Raw genomic sequence first — 22,140 nt, forward strand, 5'->3', positions numbered from 1 at the left:
ATAAAGAATAAATATATACTACTTAATTAATAACTAACACTTGGTGAAGTGGCTAATCTTACAGACGATGCTTATTATCCTACAGTAAAGTAACATCTCTAACAATATGGATTCTATAAATGCTATGTACACATTAAGAGCGACCCTTACCCACTTGAGTGCTCGATATCCTAAATTAAACGCCATGAGAATTAGACGTCATAACAATTTCTGCGACAATCTAATGAGTGAAGCATATCATGAGGTTGAAACGTTCTTCAACAATGTACCATCCTTAATAGTGAAGTATCTACCATTCTTAACTACGTTGTTGACGTTAGGGGGCGCTACAAAGTCGTAAGCGAGTCTTTGAAAGAAAGCTGCGACTCAAAAGTGAAAATGGAGGATTGTTTGGCTTCACGATTTCAAGAATTGATATTCCACAGGTCTTCCAAGAGATGCCCGCTGTGCCTGGAGGCTCGGGAACCCAGTTGTGTTAGTTGAAGTCAACATAAGCTTTAAAGAGTTGCTATATACGAAATTCTGCCACATGGATTTAAAAAAAGAAAATATGCGTGCGTGAATTGATTTCACGTGCCTAGCTTCAATTGATTAAACTTAATGAGACTATAATGAAGGACGTGTGCTGTGTGTCCCATCCTTAGTGACATTTCAATGTACTTATGGTGTGTTTCAACGTTTTCAGTTGCCTTAAAGTTTATATACACAACGAAAATGTATATTTATAGCGACTCCTTCTAGAAAACAACAACAGAAAGGAATGATTTTATGATTACAACTAAAATATCCATTCATTTATAATTTTATGCATTGATCTTAATGAAAAACTTACCGTTTGAGATGTGAAATTTACTTCACCTTTGCTGAAGGGAACTGTTCTGTCTCTTCTTAATACATTGGAATTTGTTGTTTTTTAACGAAGAACTGGATCTAGTTAGGCTAAGATATTACTTTGTATTTAATTTCCTACCAATCCTTGTTTGTAGGTACGTAATAAAAGAGTAATGATTTACGCCAATCCAAATCCTTCAATGTAAAGGCCTCTCAACCTTTCGAGGGTTAGGGAGAAGTGCAACTTCTGTGAAAAGAATGTGAGTTCTTAAGAAACAGATATGAATGCTACCAAACTAATGAAATCTTTGAACATAAGTACTTTCAGAGGAAAGAAAAACGCTATCGTTCTGGGTAGTGGGAATTATTCAAACTAACAGCCAGGTTTTCTGAGTATTGTTTGTTTGTTTTCTGAATTTTGCGCAGAGCTACACAAGGGCTATCTGCGCTAGTTCTCCTTAATTTTACAGTGTAGGACTAGAGGAAAGGCAGCTAGTCATCATCACCCACCGCCAACTCTTGGGCTACTCTTTTTACTAACGAATAGTGGGATTGATCGTTACGTTATAACGCCCCCACGGCTGAAAGGGCGAGCATGTTTGGTGCGACGGGGATTCGAACCCGTGATCCTCAGATTACGAGTCGAACGTTTTAACCCACCTGGCCATGCCGGGTCATATTCTGAGTAAGAAATAAAAATGGTACATTTCTCTTGTAAGATGAGTATACGGTCGCTTGACAGTATTATAGAAGCGAACGCTTTCTTGGTTCTATAAAAGTTCATGGATTTGCATTAAAAAAAAAGCCTTAATAGCAAGAACATTACACGTGTCTTAACATTTGTTTTAGATTTAAGTTTTAGTGATAGAACCCGGTCATGTTTTAGATTTAAGCTTTAATTATAGAACCTGACCATATTCTAAGGTACATAATGAAGAGAACATAATAAGCTGTTATTTTGGTAAATAGAACCACATAACGACCTTTCAGTTAAGATAATGGATTTTGCCAATTTTCGTATCGTGTTCATTTACTGATAGATAAGGTCGTCAGACTCCGCCAGCCTCGAATTTCTTCTGTTAGGGAGAAACTGTTGTTCGTAGGTTGACTAAAGCTGCTTAAAAAGATTTTACTTACGCCGTATTTTAACACTAGAAGCAATAGGAAACGCGTTTCTTTTTTTTTTTTTTGATACTTTTTCAACTATTGTACAAACTACGACTAAACCGTATTTGTTTCTTCTACCAAATATGAGTAAACTGAATTAGCCAATTTCCTGTGAATAACTTTGTTCTATTTTTTGGTTTCATTATTACTTGGAATAGAATTTACTGCCAATGAGTGTTTTTTTTCTTCCGTATGACATCACCCACAGAAATTTCCTAACCAACACTGTAAATAAAACCTAATTATTTCTATATAATTAAAAAAAATGCGAAATTGTTTAATGTGTAGGCGATAAAACTTTCTTAAAACTTAATTACTTGAACACGAGTTGCAACTATGTTATTTAAATTAATTTGTGTTCCCTTCCCTTAGAGTCCCCCGCGGGTACAGCGATAAGTCTACAGATGTACAGCGCTAAAATCAGGGATCCGATTCCCCTCGGTAGACTCAGCAGACAGCCCGATGGGGCTTTGCTATAAGAAAATACATACACATACAATACACACCCTTCCTTAGAAAGGGCCCAGTATGGCCAGGTGGGTTAAAATGTTCGATTCGTAATCTGAGGGTCGCGGGTTTGAATCCCTGTCGCATCAATCATGCTCGCTTTTTCAGTCATGGGGTCGTTATAATGTGACGGTCAATCCCTCTATTTGTTGTTAAAAGAGTAGCCCAAGAGTTGGCGGTGGGTGGTAATGACTAGCTGCCTTCCTTCTAGTTTTACACAACTATATTAGTGACAGCTAGCGCAGATAGCCCTCATGTAGCTTTGCGGAAATTCAAAAACAAACAAAACAAAAGAACAAACCCTTAGAAAGACAAAAACTAAACAAACAACTGCGTTACACGAACGAGCTTATTGACACGTACTTCACGAACAGGGCAGCACCTAGTGACAGGTTTAGGATTAGGGGTAAATTATTGTCAACAGTATATATATCAGCTAATGAAACAATGTATTCTAATCTTATTAAACCAAGACGTATAGCATGGTTGGCCCTGTGTTAATGTCTGGATTTCAGAGCCGATGAACCGGCTTACAGCTGTGGGCATTTTATATGAGTGTAAGCCAGTCTCTTAGCGTTGGTGTTGAGTGTTAAAGTCTTGTTGATCGACTGGCCAGTTGTTGAGAATCAGAAAAGGCGACATATTACTTAAGTAACCATGCTATAAATACGGAATGCAAGCACAATGAAGACTAAATTGGCTATATTCATTGTCAGATTTATTGTTACTTAGGCATAGCTTGTTTTGATCACAAATTAATATTAATAACTGTTCGTTATACATAGTCTAACACCCTACACACGCTCACACAGTGGCAAGTCTGAAGGCTTACAACGCTTAAAGACAATTTCGATACAATACAAATAGCTCATTGTATAACTTTGTGGTTAAGTAGCAAGAAAACAAAAGAATGCCTTAAATAAGAATACAAGATAATATATATATACATATAAAAGAAGAAAAATATGTCCAACCGTTGTACAATTTCAATAACTTTGATATCAGATTATCTTGAGAAGAACACTTCCAAAATCACAGTAGGATTCGACTGAATAAATCTGTAGGACGGGCACGTAGTGTTTTTATGACTGCGGGGAGTGTAATGTATTGTCCATGTACACATACAAGTTCTCATTGTTTCAATCCGGATTAAGGCAAACAAATGCTGCCTTTTTCTTACCAATTTGCATCATATTATTGGGTTTGTCGAATACGAGAATCTCTGGGAAAACTGGACTTTGCTCGAAACGAGACCTATTCACGGAGATGTATAGTAAGGAGATCTTATTAGTTTTACCGTCAACACTATCCTGAAAACGAAGGAATTTTACCCTCTAAGAATTTACCCACATTTTTCTTTATGGAGCTGTTAAGATGTTTTATGTTGAATATGTTTGTGTGTGGCCGTTGCTGCACTTAGGTGCTTTTATTAAGCTGATTTGGACAATGCGGCAGAATTCTCTCTCTCGCTCTTTCATAACAATCTGTTTGTTTGTTATAGAGTTTTTTTTCAAGCTTATGCGAAACACTGTCCCTAATTTTGAGCTGATAGACTAGACAGCATGCAGTTGGTCGACAACACCCATCGGAATCTCTTGAGCTATGTTTATTTAATCACATATTGGAGTTTTACCATCGTTCTGATAGTCTACCAATTTTCCAAAGTGCGGATATGGAGATTTTTGTTTTTCGACAACGGGACGAAAACCCTGAATTCATTGATTATTGCTCTGGATAAACTATTCTGAGTGAATATTTCACGAATATTATTGATATGTATACAAAATATGTGTGTATACTTGGCGGCAATAGTAAGAAGTTTACATTTCAAACCCTCCTGGAATATTTCTTTTTACTCTCGCTGGTACGCTTTGGAAAGACAATTTTCAACGGTTAGACGAGTAATGTTACTGCTGAGAAAAACATACACAAATCATTATAGAACATACGTATGAATTTAATCGTTAGAACTGTTTACAGTGTAACTACTCGACTCTCTGTAGGTTAAGTTCTAAGCATTGGGAATTTATATCAAATTTATTCGTTCATGTAGCCCTAAATATTAAATACCTTACATTCTGGTGTTTATGTTGGCTTTGTTAGTTTAGTTGGCTCAACTACAAAATAACTGAAATAATACGTGAAATCAAAATTAAATTTTTGTATTAACGTTTATAAGTATGCACTGTATTTGCGATTTATCTAATAAAAGTTTGACTCAAAACACCTTGAAATATAAACATATAGTACAGATTTATTGCAATTTTTTTTTACAAAAGTATCTTAAATATAATTTTCTTATACAGGAGCCCCAGTGTTTGTTTGTAAGTAAGCACAAAGCTACACAATGGGCTATCTGTGCTCTGCCCACCATGGGTATAGAAAATTGGATCCTAGCGTTGTAGATCCGCAGACGCACCGCTGTGTCACCACTGGAGAGTGAGCTACAGTGAATCAATAGTAAATCTTTAAGCTTCTTATGCTAAAAATCGAGCTTCGATACCTATGGTTGATTGTGCACAGATAGTCACTTATGTAGTTTTGTGATTAGCAACAACCAACTAACTGATTTATTCAGAACAATACTGTATAACCTGTACTGTAAATATCTTACCCAGTTAACCGTACGCTCTCTCTTAGAATGATACATTCTACTGGCATAGATAATTCTTATTTATAGGCTGTTAGATCAGCTAAGAGATAACTGTACAGTGTATTTAGATGTACATGGTGGCTGTTCAGTTCTTTCGCTATGATGTCATGTAAAAAAACAAACAAACTAGAAAACCACATCATATATATATATATGTGAGCATATCCATGGCTCTTAAAATCTTACAATTATTAGTTTTAATCTGTATGTGAAAACTTCACTTCCTTTCATCAAGCACTATACTACTTAATATTAGGGATCGTGATGAAACAAAATGGCGGCCAAAAAAATCGCCCGTTTGAAAACATGTTTAAGGTATCTAGATATTAACAATGACTACTTCACTGACTGGCTGAGTGAAACTAAAGCTTATTGTACGTATAAATTCGCAAAAATTGCTATATAAATGTTTATGAAGTGGGTAAAAATTTCACTATTTCAACAAATTTTCGTTTAAGTAAATGAGTGACTTTTCCAGGGAAGCGTGCAGAAACATAACGGATCTTATCGCTCTAATTATGTCGCAGAACTCGTCCGTTTGGAGGCCGAGGGATTACTTTCTTGTACTGAAAACAATAATAGTAATACATATATATACACATACAAAAAATAGTGCGCTACGTTTAACATACAGTTAGATTTGATTGAGGGTAGATTGGTAGAAATTTGATAAGTAATAAAATCGAATTGGGCGCCTCCCAGTGGCATGCAAGTCAGCGGACTTGCAATCTTAAAATCCGGGTTTCGATACGCGGTGGACAGAACACGGATAGCCCAATGTGTATTACCGACGCACAAAATATACATAATAAAAAAGAAACAAAAAATAAAATATTTTTAAATTGTATAAAACCAGTATCGATATGCACTTAACCTGGCTAACCATAGGCGTACAGAAAGTTTTAACGCTACAAAAGTATAGACACAAGAAAATCAAAACTACAAAATCTGAATCACATACAATTTAATCACATTATTCCTAACATAATTACAGTTATTATCAAAATAGGGATAACATGCTTTGACCTTTAATGATCCTCACTTTTTATATCACTGTAGGTTAGCTATATATCAATCCCTACTTACCCGGTATGGCCAGGTAGTTAGGGCGCTGGACTCTTAACTCGAGGGTCACGTGTTTCAGTCCCCGTCACACCAAAAATGTTCGCCCTTTCAGTTAGGGAAGACGTTAAATGTTATAATCAATCCCACTATTCGTTGGTAAAAGAGTAGTCCAAGAGTTGGCGGCGTGTGGTGATAACTAGCTGTCTTCCCTCTAGTCTTACACTGCTAAATTAAGGACGGCTAGTGCAGATAGCCTTTGTGTAGCTTTGCGCGAAATTAAAAAAAAAATACTTGTGTTCATAAAATTTTGTTTTTTCATTATACTTGTTATAATGTTTTTCCATAACATTGATTCTATAAATGTATATATATATATAACAGTTCACCTTTTTCTCTTCAATCCTAACATATATTTCCATTGAACTATTGTTATCAGTTCTATTGTACTTTAAAACTAAAATAATAGTTTTTAATACGAAGTTACTTGCCTCTCGGTGGGTTAGCGGCAAGTTGAAGACATAAAACGCTAACATTCTGATTTCATTACGTATTGTAGGTCATGGGTTCGAATCTCTATATAACCAAACCTGCTCGCCTTTTCAGTTGTGGAGATATTATAGTGTGATGGTCAGTCCCATTGTTCATATGTAAAAAGAGTAGCCAAAAATTTGGCGGCGATGACTAGTTGCCTTCCCTCTAATCTTTCACTGTATAATTTAGGACTGCTAGCGCAGATAATTCTAGTGTAACTTTGGGTGAAATTCGAAACGCACCAAACATCCTAAATAAAATGAAATTGCATCCCTTCCCCCCCTATTATTTTCACACATTATTAGTATTTATTAACCCATTAACTCCATTAACCCAAAGCAGATACAGCTACCCATTATAAATGAAGACTATAGAAGTTTATAGAGTTTCAACAAACTATATTAGGTGATTCAGAATCGCTCAGTATTCAGTTCCAGAAATTTCAACACTGTTTTTTATCCATTTCTTTGTTTTTTCAAGAGCCAGACCAGTGGCTTCCTGTTTCGTATATTGTTGCGTATATAGCGACAGCTAGATAAGTAATAATTATAAGTAATTATTATAATAATAATTATTATAAGTAATAATAACAAGAAAAAATACTCGTTTTTAGTGATGATAAAAGTTTAAGGTAATCTATGAATTTAAATTATTTCATGGATATTCTTTGATAGAAAGGCGGAAGACTTTCGAAACGACGTCCTCTACACTGATGTCTCCACAACAGGCAGTTGCCGTCCATTCTACAAAGTTTTCACCGCTTTTTCATGAACTTTAAAAAACATTAATTGTGTTATACTCTTGGTTTCAGTCATACCCGGGCCCGGCATGGTTAGGTGGATAAGGCACTCGACTCGCAATCTGAGAGCTGCGGATTCGAATCTTCGTCACACCAAAATGCATTTTCAGCTGTGGAGACGATATAAATGATGGTCAATCCCACTATTTGTTGTTAAAAAGTAGCCCAAGAGTTAATGATGAGTAGCTACTTTCCCTCTTATCTTACACTGTTAAATTAGGGATAGCTAGCGCAGATAGCCCTCGTGTATCTTTGCGCGATATTCATAAACAATTGTTTCTTTTGAATTTCGCGCAAAGCTACACGAGGGCCATCTGCGATCAAGGAATAATTTATTTATTAAAGTTTGAAAAAAATGAGAAAAATACTAGTTATTATGTATAAAATAAATCTTTTTAATGAGTGTCGAAAACCGGGTTTCGATATCCGTCGAGGACAGAGCAGAGATAGCCCTTCATGTAGCTTTGTGCTTAACTACAAACAGATTTTTAATGAGTAGAGCACATTAATCACCAGTTGGTCTCTTGAATTAAGTGAAGACGTTTAATTAAAATTATTTAATAATGTCAGTATAGGTCTAAAAACGTTGAAGAATGTTTGAATTTCACGCAAAAATACTGGAGCGCTATCTGCGCTAAGCGATCCTAATTTAGCACTGTAAGACTGGAGGGAAGGCAGCTAGTCGTCACCACCCACCGCCAACTCTTGGGCCACTTTTACCAACGACCAGTGAGATTGATCGTAATATTATAACGACCCCACGGCTGAAAGGAAGAGCATGTTGGGTGTGACGGAGATTCGAACCCGCGACCCTCAGATTATGACTCGAGTGCCATAACCACCAGGCCATGCCGGGCCTTGAAGATAACTAGTCAGTACAATGTGTTTGTTGTATCATCCAAATTGAAATGAAGACGGAAAAAGATAAATCAATTTAAGATAAATAGTAGTAAGCTGAATAAAATGCATTAAAATTAAACTACATTAAATCAACACTTTTAAACCAATAGATACAATACCAAAACAGTCAAAACTATCAAAACGAAAATTTCTCTTTTATCTTCGTCTTTTCCTGGATTATTTTAAGCATTTAATAAGACAGTGAGTGATTTACTTGATTAATTATCACATTCGTAGATCGATCTTTCTTGGTTCCAACTCCTTCCGTAGCGAATTTCAACTCGATTAACAAATATGAATTTCTTAAGGATCTCGTGGTAATGTTTTTCTTTTTCAGAATATTCCATCACGAACCTCGAAGGTTATAAAAAAAAGATAATTATGTGATTATGCAATTAACTTTACAAAAAGTTAAGGCCATTTAAAGAACGAATCAAGGAAGGTTTTTTGCCGTTTAAATATTTACTTGAAGGCAAAACACGCCATGCTCATCTGATGTATTATATTATTCCAACCTTTCGTGCTTGTTGGAATGATTTTTTTTACGGTTTTAATTAGTATCACAATATACAACAATTACTATATAGTGCATTTTATTTTGTTGTTTTTATTTCGCGCAAAGCTACTCGAGGGCTATCTGCGTTGCATTTTATTTGATACTTTTAAGTTAACGTATCAGGTTTAACGTTGCTTTATTTTATAGGTTAAGTGAATAGGGAAAAGATCTACAATTTTGAGCATTTAAATGTGTATTAAAAATCATATGCAATCATATCTGTGTAAGATTTCACTTTGAATATCACTTAGCCAAGAAAGTATACATTTGTATCTATATGTATCTTAAGTACGTATTTTATAATTAATAAAACAGTTTCTTTAATTTCAAAATAATAAAAGGCAGAGTTGTTTCACCTCTCTAGCGTACCACATGTTCAACATCTTTCCCCAAACCAGTGACAAACAGATGGATTTTCAGGTGGCGAATGTTTTGGACTTAAGTACATTTATACAATTTTATTCCATTCGTGAGATTTGCAACGATGAAGTTACATCTAATACATTGTTCTCCTTTACAAGTAAATAATTCTGTTATTCAGAATAATTTTTTCTTTTAACTCTAAATGCCATTCCCTTGTTTTATATGCATTTTAAATGTGTGTTAGAATATTCGTTTGCACCTAATCACAGACTTAAAATATTCCAAACAAGTTGATACATCCATTCATTGATACATTTTCGTTTTGCTGTACAAACAACATTAGTTTTTCGCTTGTGCATGATTGTAATTCAATGTGAAACGTTGTAACAGGTTTTTATCCAATTGTTTGTAGATAACGTATTAACCTGATGTCGCTTTTCTTCAACGAGTAAAAACTTGCGCTAGCAAACCTAAACGTCATTTCCAAAAAAAACACAACTCGAGCACTTTAGCTAAAGATTAAAACTTTTAAATAGTTTTATTAATAACAATAAAACAGAAGAGTCAAAATATAGAGTAGAAAGTAAAAAAAAAAAAAATTGAAAAACAATGTTATTAAAGTCCATTTCGGTATCAGTCAGAAGCGACGTGCAAGTCTAATTATGTAGCTAAATACAACAATACTTCAATTATAGCAATGCTAAGTAAGTTTTCTTCAATAACAATACCTAATAAATATCCAATTGTAACTATGCTAACTAAATATCCAACTGTAACAATGCTAACTGAATATCCAATTGTAACTATGCTAACTAAATATCCAACTGTAACAATGCTAACTGAATATCCAACTGTAACAATGATAACTAAATATCCAGCTATCAATGAAAAGTAAGTTTCCTCGTATAACAACACGAATTAAGTGTCCTGCGATAATGGTGCTCAGCATCCAACTATAATAATGTTAATTAAATATTCAACTATAACAATATGCTTAGAAAAATGTAGAGTAATACACTATACGGTTATACAATTTATATAAGATTTAAAAACCTAGATAAGATGTAAACACGTTCTTTTACACAAAAGGTGTTTACCGACTGATCAAAAGCACCTTGTTCTCTTGTTATATTTACACTTTGTCTTCCAGAGTACGACAGAGATGTTGATGCTGTGTTCATTAATACATTTCTCAGCACTAGTTCCTTTAATTGTAGACAGACAACAGTATCTGTTCGTGACGTGATCCGATATTTCTAGGATGTCTGTGTAGAACACTGCATTTTCATCGAACTAGTCACAAGCACGAAATAGCTTGGAAACTTACGAGTCAAGCTCACTTGGGGATTTCATTAAAGCTGATTTCCCCCAATAAAGTATTGTTGAAATTGTTTTTCTGTAGATTGGCACTTCTATATCTGTTACTATTGAATCTATTGGTTGGTCTTCATGTGAAACGTACCAAGTCCAGTGTCACACATTCACTTCGGGCCCGGCATGGCCAGGTGGTTAAGGCACTCGACTCGTAATCCGAGTGTCGCGAGTTCGAACCCCCGTCACACCAAACATGCTCGCTCTCTCAGCCGTGGAGGCGTTATAATGTGATAGTCAATCCTACTATTTGTTAGCAAAAGATTAGCCCAAGAGTTGGCGGTGAGTGGTGATGACTAGCTGCCTTCCCTCTAGTCTTACACTGCTAAATTAGGGACGGCTAGCGCAGATAGCGCTCTTGTAGCTTTGCGCGAAATTCAAAGCAAACAAACATTTACTTCGTTTGTATTTAACTGCACCAGCCGGGGCTTCACTTACATCCACAGTAAGATGTCAAACGTTTTGGTTATAATTAACCTTGAGACCACTGGTGAAACTAAGAAAAAAGTAATAATGCATCAAAGTTACATAATATTACTTGATAAACGTTAATAAACGTTAATTTCACAAGATAAAAATTTAATTTCTGTATTATTTATTTCTCTTGAAAAAATATACCATTGTTTTATGTCAACCAGAACTACATTGTTATCTATCTAACCTTGAGTAGCAATAAATGTGAGGGTAGGTATGTTTAAATGTGTCATATTTATGTACATTTTTATGATCAAATATATCTTAATGAAGCAACGTGTGTCTACGAAACTGAAAAAGATCTCGTAGGCTGTTGAAATATCAGACTGAAACACTACATTATTTGTATTTTTGTTGTTTAGCACAAAAATACGCAATGTATTGTCTGTTATCTGCCCACCACAGGTATAGAAACCCAGTTTCTATCGTTGTCTATCCGCAAACATACCGCTGTACACAGGGTACGAACCATAACCATGGTACAGTCGCTACCAAGTAAACCAATTCCCAACCTATTACAGCTGTTTCTTTATATATATATATAGCAACTGTTATGTACAGTATAAGTTTTTTTCACAATTGACCAAGAAAGGTAGTACTGTTAACAAGTAAAAATTTGCATCGTATCATCTGTCATTGTCAAGTTTTATATATGGGCTGGTTCTTCACAGTAGATGTCTGTAACTTCTTGGCGATACATTTGTACAATAATAAAATAGCACACATTCCAATTATTTGAAAAACATATTAAAATAATTCAAATGTATATACAAATGTTGATTTCACAGTTAATCACCAGAGTTGTATTCAAATCTTTGAATAATCGTCTCTTTCTTGCCAAAGTCCACGTGGTCTAGTTCAGTTTCTTCAGAACACAATTACACATGACGAATTGTTCTTCATGTTCTATAACCATGTTTTGTTTTTCGTTCGATACACAAGTTCTGAAAGTATGTTATACTACGAAAAACGTGTTTTATATACTAACACAGATGTTTTATATTGTAATTGAAGCGTGTTGTAACATTACTGTGCAAAAATGTCAAGACAAAAGAATATTTTGTCATTCTTTCCATTTTATGTAGCTAATTATTCCATGCCGTTAAAGAATGTAAATTTCAACACTATGGTAATATTTCACTGATCCCTGTTGAGAACTGAATGAGTCAGGGTGAGAATACTTATTATTATTTTGAGTTCTCGTAAACTTGTACCAAAGGCATGTCATAAGGATTCTGATCAAATTTAGGACTTGGAATAACTGTCATGGCATCCCATGCAGTCTATTAACTACGTGTATAGAAAGAATGTAGCAAGGATCTTGAATGTGACACCGGTGTATACTAGAAGAAATCAATTTAATAGCACTCCACAAATCAACCTTCATAAAAATAGTGTTTAATACTAATATATATATGAAGTTTTGTTTTCATGACTCGGCTCAAAAAACGTATAGAATTATCGGTTGAGCAGAGAATTCTCATAAAAGCTCCACGTAATACTGATTGGACTCTCCAACAAATTGTTATAGATCTTAAATGCTCCTCAAAACTTTCAAGTACACCATAGATCGTGAGATTGAGAGAGGTAAATTTGAAAATAGAAAAGGAAGAGACGGAATACCTAAACTCAATGATACTGATGTTAAGTATCTTTGTTTATGTAGCCTTTGAACAGAAGGAAGACTGTTACTAATCTCAAGTATGAGATACATGGCCAGGTACCAAATGACAGAAAAGTGTCCAGATCTACAGTGTCAAGAAGACCCAAAGAGAATGGAATATTTGGTTGTGGAGCAGTTAGAAAACCTTTACTTCAATTTTCAGACGTTATGAAGATACTAAAATTTGCTAAAACGTACAAAATATGGACTGTTAATGATTGTAAAGAGTGTTATGGTTGTATGCGTCCAAGTTTGAAATATTTGGTTCAAAGCATAGATTGTACGTCTGACGGAAGAAAGGTGAAATATGCTTATCTTAGTGCATAGGGGATACCACGACGCATTGGGGATGCAGCGTGATGGTTTGAAGATAATTGCGAAATAAATTAAATATGTAATAGCATAAGCATCATCAGAGTCCCCGTCGCGCCAAACATGCTCGCCCTTTCAGCCGTGGGGGCGTTGTAATGTGACGGTCAATCCCACTATTCGTTGGTAAAAGAGTAGCCCAAGAGTTGGCGGTGGGTGGTGAAGACTAGCTGCCTTCCCTCTAGTCTTACACTGCTAAATTAGGGACGGCTAGCATAGATAGCCCTCGAGTAGCTTTGTGCAAATTCCAAAAACAAACAAAACAAACAAGCATCATCAGATATTGATGATCCGTCATAGTGGTTTGTGTATTATTGGTAAAGAATTCTACAAACAACAAGGTAATGACTCCAAACACTCATCCAACCTATTCAGAAATTACTTGGCTAAGATTGAAATTGCTGGAGTCATTAAAATTATGCAATGATCCCCAGAGAGCCTCGATCTCAACACAGTTGAGAAAATCTGGGATTTGATAGATCAAAAACTTAACAGTTCAAAAGTTACTTCCAAAAAAACTTTATGGGAGTGTATTAGAGACATTTGGAATAAAATCCCAAAGGATAAGATGATTAAATATGTCACAATAGTGTCTGAAAGACCATCTGAAGTCATTAAAGTAGAGGGGGACATAAAATATTAACTGTTTGCTGAACTCAAGCACTTTCACTGAGTTTTGTTTTACTAAATTTGAATATTAATAAAATGTTGATGTTTCATTTGTTATTTACCTTCCATTTTTCTTTGAAAGTAGCGTGAAATCTAATTTTTAATTTTGTCCTAACAATTTTACACAGTGCTCTATAAGTTAGCACTGATGCTTTATATTGCATAGAAACATGTTGTATATGCTAACGTAGATGTTTTATATTTACATTGAATCGTGTTGTACACAGTAACAAAGATATTTTATATTTCCGTGGAAACATGTTGTGAGTAGTTATAGAGAAATTTTATAATTTCATATAAACGTGTATATAGCAGCACAAATGCCTTATAAACGAGTATATTGTAACTCACATAACGTATCCACGATCACAGAATATGGAGTTATATAAGGCTCATCATTGTATAGTAATTAGTGTCCTAGGACTGTATGTTCATGATTCGCATTCCTTTGCTGCATAAACTCTTTACACAGTTGAGTTGTGGGTGTGTTATAAGAGTAGCGGTCAAAACCCGTTGTACTATCAACAAAAGAACTCTATTAGCAGGGGCTGAATGCTGCTTACTAACTAGCTGGCTTCTCATAGATTTGTATGTTGTAAATTATGGACAGATATGCGCACATTTCCCTATGGGAAGCTTTGGGCCAAAATTTGGAAACAATACATCTGTATATTTCAGTTAATAGTTTCAAAATATGGCCTTAAATACTTATCCTTGTTTTGGGGTATAGTTTCAAGAAATTTACTAAAATCATGATACAGTACGCTGGTTTGAGGATTTTGGGTATTATTTAGAACCGGTAAAAAAATTTGTTAAACATATCCTCAATAGAAAATCGTCATCTTGTTCAAAAAAAGAGAGAATGAATCAACCTTCCAATTTCCGAAGAGTTCTTAAAGTTTATATGTATCTGAAATTGTTGAGAAACATTATTTGGCTAGAAATAACAAACATCGAAACATAACAGTGAAACATAGCAAAATGAGACTTGAATGAGTTTTTCAGATACTTTTATGTCTTTAATGCTCTTAAGATGAAAGCAATCACTTTTGAATTTACACATAGAAGGAAATCGACAAGTACCAGACTAGTACGAGAAATTATAATCATGGTGCGGATATTCAATGTTGTTAAGTATTCACTGATATTGGTTTTTTGATCTTTCTGAAGGAATAACCAGGAATCAGACGAAGCTTAATCGGCATTAGCTTAATTAAACTAATGTATAGTTTGAAAATAAGGAAAGCATAATTTTCGGCCTTTCTAACCTCCTTCGTAACCTAGTTCGTAACGATCAAAATAACAAAGTCGTTTATTACTTGATTACCTTTCAAAGTAGTCATAACATCGCTACTTGATTCGTTGATATCCATGGTTTCTCGTAAGTACAGCAGAATCTGGACGTAATTACGTTGATGTATTGCATGGAAATGTTTGAGAAGCGATTAGGAAAGAAGAGATTCAGTAATCTTATCAGAAAGAGGCCTTTAATATGCTTTTAAGACTATGTGTATGTGTTTTCCTTTTTTAATAAAATGTAAGGCCAAAAGCATTCGTTTAGAGATAAAAGGAACAGTTTCAAAAATCTTTACAAAATTTTATGCCACCGAATTTCCACGAAATCTACTTTTTTATCAGCATAAAATATTTTTTACTTATTATTGGTCAAAGGTTGACTATTTTAAACCGGCAGTTCACTAGTTTAAAACTAATATAGAATAGTTTTTACAAGCTGAGTAATTTTCCAGAATGTTCTGGCGAAACAGCTGCTTAAAAAGTTTTAACCACAATTACTTAGACTAGTGAGTTGTGTGTGGAGTTATTATTGACTTTCAGCTATCTATTCTAAATCCATTGTATCCATATGCACAGTCCGATAAACATTACTCTTTGCATTAACACAATTCTTTCTTTTATTTTTCAATGCAAAATCTTAGCGATTCAGTGTTAAACTTAATAAAAGTCAATTTTGAATTAAACTATTTTCTGTGATCTCCCCAACGTTTCTAATAAAAACAACAAACATCGTTAATCAACGGATACTCTAAATTCAGAAATCAAAAAATATATTTCCAGTTTTTTTTTTCTGTATGTTTCATTTTATACTTTCAGTACATACAATAACAACATATTAGTTTATGCTTTTGTTGCTATGCAACATCACACGAAAGCCTTTGTTGGAGCGTAATGTTACCGAAACACATCGGCTTTTCTATGTATTAGATGTTGGTAAGCAACTGATTTTTACCAATAATTATTCTATGGTTTGTTCTGAATTTCGCGCAAAACTACACGAGAGCCATCTGCGCTAGCCGTCCCTAATTTAGCAGTGTAAGACCAGAGGGAGGGCAGCTAGTCATCACCACTCACCGCCAACTCTTGGGCTACCCTTTTACTGAAGAATAGGGTGATTGACCGTCACATTATAACGCCTCCACGGTTGAAAGGGCGAGCATGTTTGGTGTGACGGGGATTCGAACCCGCGACCCTCGGATTACGAGTCGAGTGCCTTAACCACCTGGTCATGCCGGGCCTGTTATTTTATGAATACGCCACGAATTAATTTCATGAATTATCTGAATTTTGATTGGCTCACAAAGAAAGTTTCTTACATTTCATAGCACTCTGAAATAATTAAATTTTGCTAAATCAACCTTGACCAGCAAAGAGGCAGAAAAGTGCAGTCGAGGCTGTTAAATGTAAGTTAGGGTATACTATAGAGTAAGGGTCGTAGTATCATTTTTTTACGCTAATGACTCTTATTCGTCATGGTTTAAAAAGTCTTTACTTCCTATGTAACCTAGTTTTAGTAGAAATATATTTTACATAGTTATACGTTTAATAAATTCACTAAACGTGCGAAGTGTTGAGGAAAAACGATCGTCTTAGCAAGGGATGTAAACATTCTTTTACACCAAGCGAGTCACTGTGCAGAAAAAGGAATATTTATGACTAAGTATAAAGAAGGGTTTGTTTATTTGTTTGTTTTTGAATTTCGCACAAAGTTACTCGAGGGCTATCTGTGCTAGCCATCCCTAATTTAGCAGTGTAAGACTAGAGGGAAGGCAGCTAGTCATCACCACCCACCGCCAACTCTTGGGCTACTCTTTTACCAGCGAATAGTGGGATTGACCGTCACATTATAACGCCCCCACGACTGAAAGGGCGAGCATGTTTGGTGTGACGGGGAATATATAAGGGTTTTAAAGTCGTTTCTAGTTTTCGCACTAAATACTGAACACTTTTGAATAGTTTTAACCTATTTTCTGAGCTCAAAGCGTTTTGAAGTAGTGTTAGCCCTTCTTCTGAATTCTCAACGTGTTTGAATAATTTTAACCTTCTTTCTGAGCTCAGAGTGTTTTAAAGTAGTTCATTCCTTCTTCTGAATTTTAAAAGTGTTTGAATAGTTTTAAATGTGAATTTTCAACAAATTTAAAAATTGCCTTAGAAACTGTACCTTGGTTAGGTATAATTTCTGTGTGGTTGCCATAATTTTAAACACTTTTATTTTTAAGTAACAAAATATGCAGGTCCTCGAACTCAATTTCCTCTCGGTCGTTCGGCTGTTTCCTTGACGTTTTACAACTATGACGTAATAGTTGCGAAACACGCTTCGTTGCGCGCCGACTATTGTGTTCCTTTCAGTGCTGGTGTTTTATGTAAATCTATTGGTGCTTTTTTCGGATTACATACTTTGTGAGACTATTTTTTGTCTTCATATTGCTACTTTATGTTTGTTTTATGATAACATGGTTTACTGCGTTACTTATGTTTGTAAAAAGGTTCGGCATTGAGCAAAAGCTTCTTTTCGTTTCCGTGCAAGGAGAAGGAACCGGCTAGGTGGCGACAGTGGGTGCGGATGGTCAATAGGAAGAACTGGTCTCCTTCACATCATGCAAAGCTTTGTCAAGATTACTTTGAACGCTCATCTTTTGTGTCGGATCCCACTGTTTTGGATTCCGTGGGTTTCAAGCCAGGCAGGTTGAGATTGACAAATCCATCGGCAGTAGACAGGATCGTTCCCACCATCTTTCCTCGTGAAGAGCTGAGGACTGATCTCAGCCTGCAGTGTACAGGTTCCACCCCCTCTGATGGCAAGGGATTTTCCTAGTGTCGACAGTGGACAAATCTATCACAAATAGAGTATATTCCAAGTTTAAAAGCTGGTAGATCATTCTGTAGATGTTTTTATATAATTTTTAAATAGTTTGAAGAATTCCATTTTTGAAATTTAACTTTTCAAAATAAATTAACTATTCAGACTGCTACATCTAGTTTGATTTTATAGACAGAATTATAACGTATAACTGAAATTCTTTTTCTTACGAGTCATAAATAGCCGGTACAATGATTGTGGAAGGGCCGAATATTAGTTACCATAGTCGACAGAGTATAAACAAATAAAACCCAATCTGTGATACTAATAATTTCTAAACACCAGACAGGTTTCAAGATGCTTAAAATTGCACATGAAATAATACCTGACTATATTTGTTGTCATGACTTAGGCTTACCATTCTTCCACTGGAGGTATGACCAACTCGCAACCGGCCTGGGCGCTATCAGTATCACTCACAGTTCCGCTACTCTCGCTCGTGGAACTGTCCTCATCACTAGAACTTGTCACATCTGTATCAAAAGTAACTGTTCTAGGTTCGTTTAGAGTAGTTTCAAATTGATATGGTGCTACTCGACACTGTTCAGAACACAAAGTCAAAACAGACTCCGCCTCTGTTTCTCTGTATGCACTGGCCATATTTATTTACATTCAACGCGCTGACGTTGACGGTTTTTTTTTTGGCAACTATTACGTTACAATACTTTTCCTAGCGGCAAACGTAAAAACTAAAACGTTCGGAGTGCCGCTTGGAAAGGGCTCTTTCTGCACCAAGTTTTATGTTTCATTTATTAGCACATATTTTTATAAAAAATGTTAACCTGCAAAATTAATCAGTATGAGTAGTTCCTTTGCCTGCAAAGTTTTCTTTTTTCTGTAAAATTCACCTTCTTTCCGAGCTCAAAGCGTTTTGAAGTTGTTGTATCCCTTCTTCTGAAATCTAAGCGCGTTTATATATTTATGATATATTTCAAACACCTATTTTCTGTATGCTTTTAATATTTTAAGATATATTCTAAACATCTATTTTCTGTATGCTTTCAATATTTTAAGATATATTCCAAATAGCTATTTTCTGTATGCTTTTAATATTTTAAGATATATTCCAAATGACTATTTACTGTTTCATTTCTATTTCGTATATGCTTCCCGATATTTTGTGGACTATTATATGTATATATATTTATTTCAGTTAAGTTCAACTGACAACTTGATGGAGCCTACCTGCATCCAAACATAACTACGCATGCTCAAAAAACCCAACTCTGTAGTCTAATACGTGAATCCATAACAAAAGAAAATTAAACGCCTTCAGTGAAATTTAGTTTACTCTGTAATTATGACAACACGATCCTAAGAAATCATCCTAATGGTTTCCTATCCTAGCAAGTTCCTTTTCTTTCAATGAGAAATACGTAACTCCCTAGTAAGTATTCAATGGTTTATATCCTCTTCCACCTATCATCTCCAATCGTGCTGGTATGAACCCAGCTGTCGTTGGAAACGATCACCGCGGTTATAAGCATGAAAAGGCAGTTGCCTGCAAGTGTATAATTTATTTATCTTCTCAAGACGGTTATCTGTTTCTTACAGACAACCTCACAGATTTAAGTGTATACGTTCAATACGTGATGTCTTAAAACCCGCGTCTCTAACGCATAGGGCATAACATTTTTTAAAAGACCAACAAAAAACCTTTATTGAAACAGGGTGGTAATGTTAGTAGCAGCAACTGTAAATGAAAATTACACTACCTCACAATAATGAGTTATCGATTGTACAAGTGAGTTTAGTGTATATTGTGAACCCTCATCATAACGAGACTCTTAAAATATACTTAGCTCATGGTAAACGCTATAATTTCAAACATAGTTTTTATACCTTCATTTAAAAAATATAAATCTGTTGTTTATTGCGATTTAGGTTAAAATACAATGCACTTCAATAACAAAAGGTGCTTTTTGTCAACTAATCAACTGGATCACAGTTTCGTTTCACCGTTTCTCTCATATATATTTTCATTAATTTCTGTGCGATTTTTACAGTTACCTGAATGATATGGTTTTTACACGTTCGAGGATTATGGGTGAGTGATATTTTTATTTGTAAAATGCATTCGGTGATCACCAGGAAGTACCATTCGTTTCATTTACCAATCTGTACCAAATTCAAACTCGTTGGTAGTTTGTTACAAAATGTAGGGTGAGACGTAAATTCTTAAAGCTTCCCTAGTTTTCTAAATTTCCCTTTCTATCTTGGAAGCTTCTTTCGTGTCATGCTGACACAACTCTTTCTTGTCTTCATTGGACATGACAGAACTTACAGACTTCATTTTTGTCGTGATGCTCTTCCCTCCACGATATTTTTTGTATATTCGTCTATTTAAAGTGCTACTTCTCGAAGTGTCAGATAAATATAGACTAAGTTGCACGTGTTTCCAATCAGAAATAGACAATAAACAAGCCCGACCAGTGTTAAAACAACTGTGTTCGTGGGGTGTGTTCACCTGCAGCATTGTACTTTGTGTTTTTTGTGTAGTCGTCATTCGTGAACGCAAAGATACACAGAGTTATGTGCCCTGTGCAAGCGATTGATCCTCGAATTTTATCAGTATTAGCTTTCCATCTTAACACTGTGCTATCGGTGGGCGTTACATTAATCTTTTTGTATGTAGGTTTAAAATGGTTTTCTCTCACATTTTTAAGGTGTAAAAATATATTAAACATCAAACTGTATCTTTTGGCTTAATATTTTTTTACGTTAGACTTATTCTGGGAGGTATTGTCTGGTATCTGTAGCTCTGTACTGAGCTCTTGGCCCGGCATAACCAGTTGGGTTAAGGCGTTCGACTCGTAATATGAGGGTCGCGGGTTCAAATCCATCGTCACACCAAACATGCTCATCCTTTCAGCCGTGGGGATGTTAAAATGTTTCGACCAATCCCACTCTTCGTTGGTAAAACAGTAGCCCAAGAGTTAGCGGTGGGTGGTGATGACTAGCTGCCTTCCTATAGTTTTACACTGCTAAATTAGGGGCAGATAGTCGTCGTGTAGCTTTGCGCAAAATTAAAAACAAACAAACAAACAAAACAAACTGTACTGAGCTCAATAATAAAAAAGACGTACTATTTGCTATCTTACAGGTTTTAGTGAAATACTCGTATCCTAGACACGACCATATTCTGATAAAAACAATGTTATCCCTCGTTTTTAAGGCACAGAATTGAAGTAGTTTTTTTTCTAATGATGAGAAAACAACATTAACGTGAACGTCTAAAACTGCAAAAGCCAACTTTACCTATTTCTTTTACGTATCTACCAGTCACACATAAAAAGTTTGCATATTATTTATAATTTAAAACGGAATTAATTTTATGTAAAAGAGGGAGGAATATTTTAAGCGATCGTAACAATATTTTAGATAAAATCTTGTTTAATAAGGTGAAAGATCTTGTCATGGAAATATTTTTAAGCAATTAAAATTGAGACGTTTAGCTCTGAAGAGCCATCTACAGGTAAAATTTGTAATCAAATATGCTGGTCAGCGCCTTCTATCTAAAACATGACAGTTTCAGTTATTTAAGAAATATATCCACCATAAATCTGTTCGTATTTTAAATTCAATCATCCAGAGAGATTTTTATCTCTCAATACCAATATGTTTTGTTGAACCTTTGTGGGTTATCATAGAACATTTTGTTCATTTACAGTAACATACGGGTTAAATAACGTATCAAAGACACACCAGGAACCTTAAGTATTCTTCTTTAACGAAAATATTTTTAAAAAGTTTGAAATATAAAGCAGTCATAAAATAAATCACAACTACGTGGTTATGTTTTAACAATTTCTAATTTTAACGTGTCACTAATCTGTTGCCTAAAGCCGGCCGGTGGCAAAGCGTTACACTTGTGAACTTACAACGCTAGAAATTTAGTTTCGATACCTGTGGTGGTCAGAGCACAGATAGCACTTTGTAAAGCTTTATTCTTAACTACAAATAAACAAACTGTTGTCAAAAATTTGAGAATCTACGAGTAACCAGAACGGATTATTCTCAGGTTTACTTTGAAAAATATAAACCAGTCAGAGCACTTAAATCGATA

At 35.0% G+C, this 22,140-nt stretch overlaps 1 protein-coding gene across 2 annotated transcripts in view; it reads left to right on the forward strand.

Moving 5' to 3' along the window:
- Nucleotides 1-22,140, forward strand: part of LOC143238879 (orexin receptor type 2-like) — a 139,696-nt gene that overhangs the window by 104,072 nt on the left and 13,484 nt on the right. The window lies entirely within an intron of this gene.

This window comes from Tachypleus tridentatus, chromosome 13 (genome assembly GCF_004210375.1).
Source record: "Tachypleus tridentatus isolate NWPU-2018 chromosome 13, ASM421037v1, whole genome shotgun sequence".
In the NCBI taxonomy this organism is placed as follows: Eukaryota; Metazoa; Arthropoda; class Merostomata; order Xiphosura; family Limulidae; genus Tachypleus; species Tachypleus tridentatus.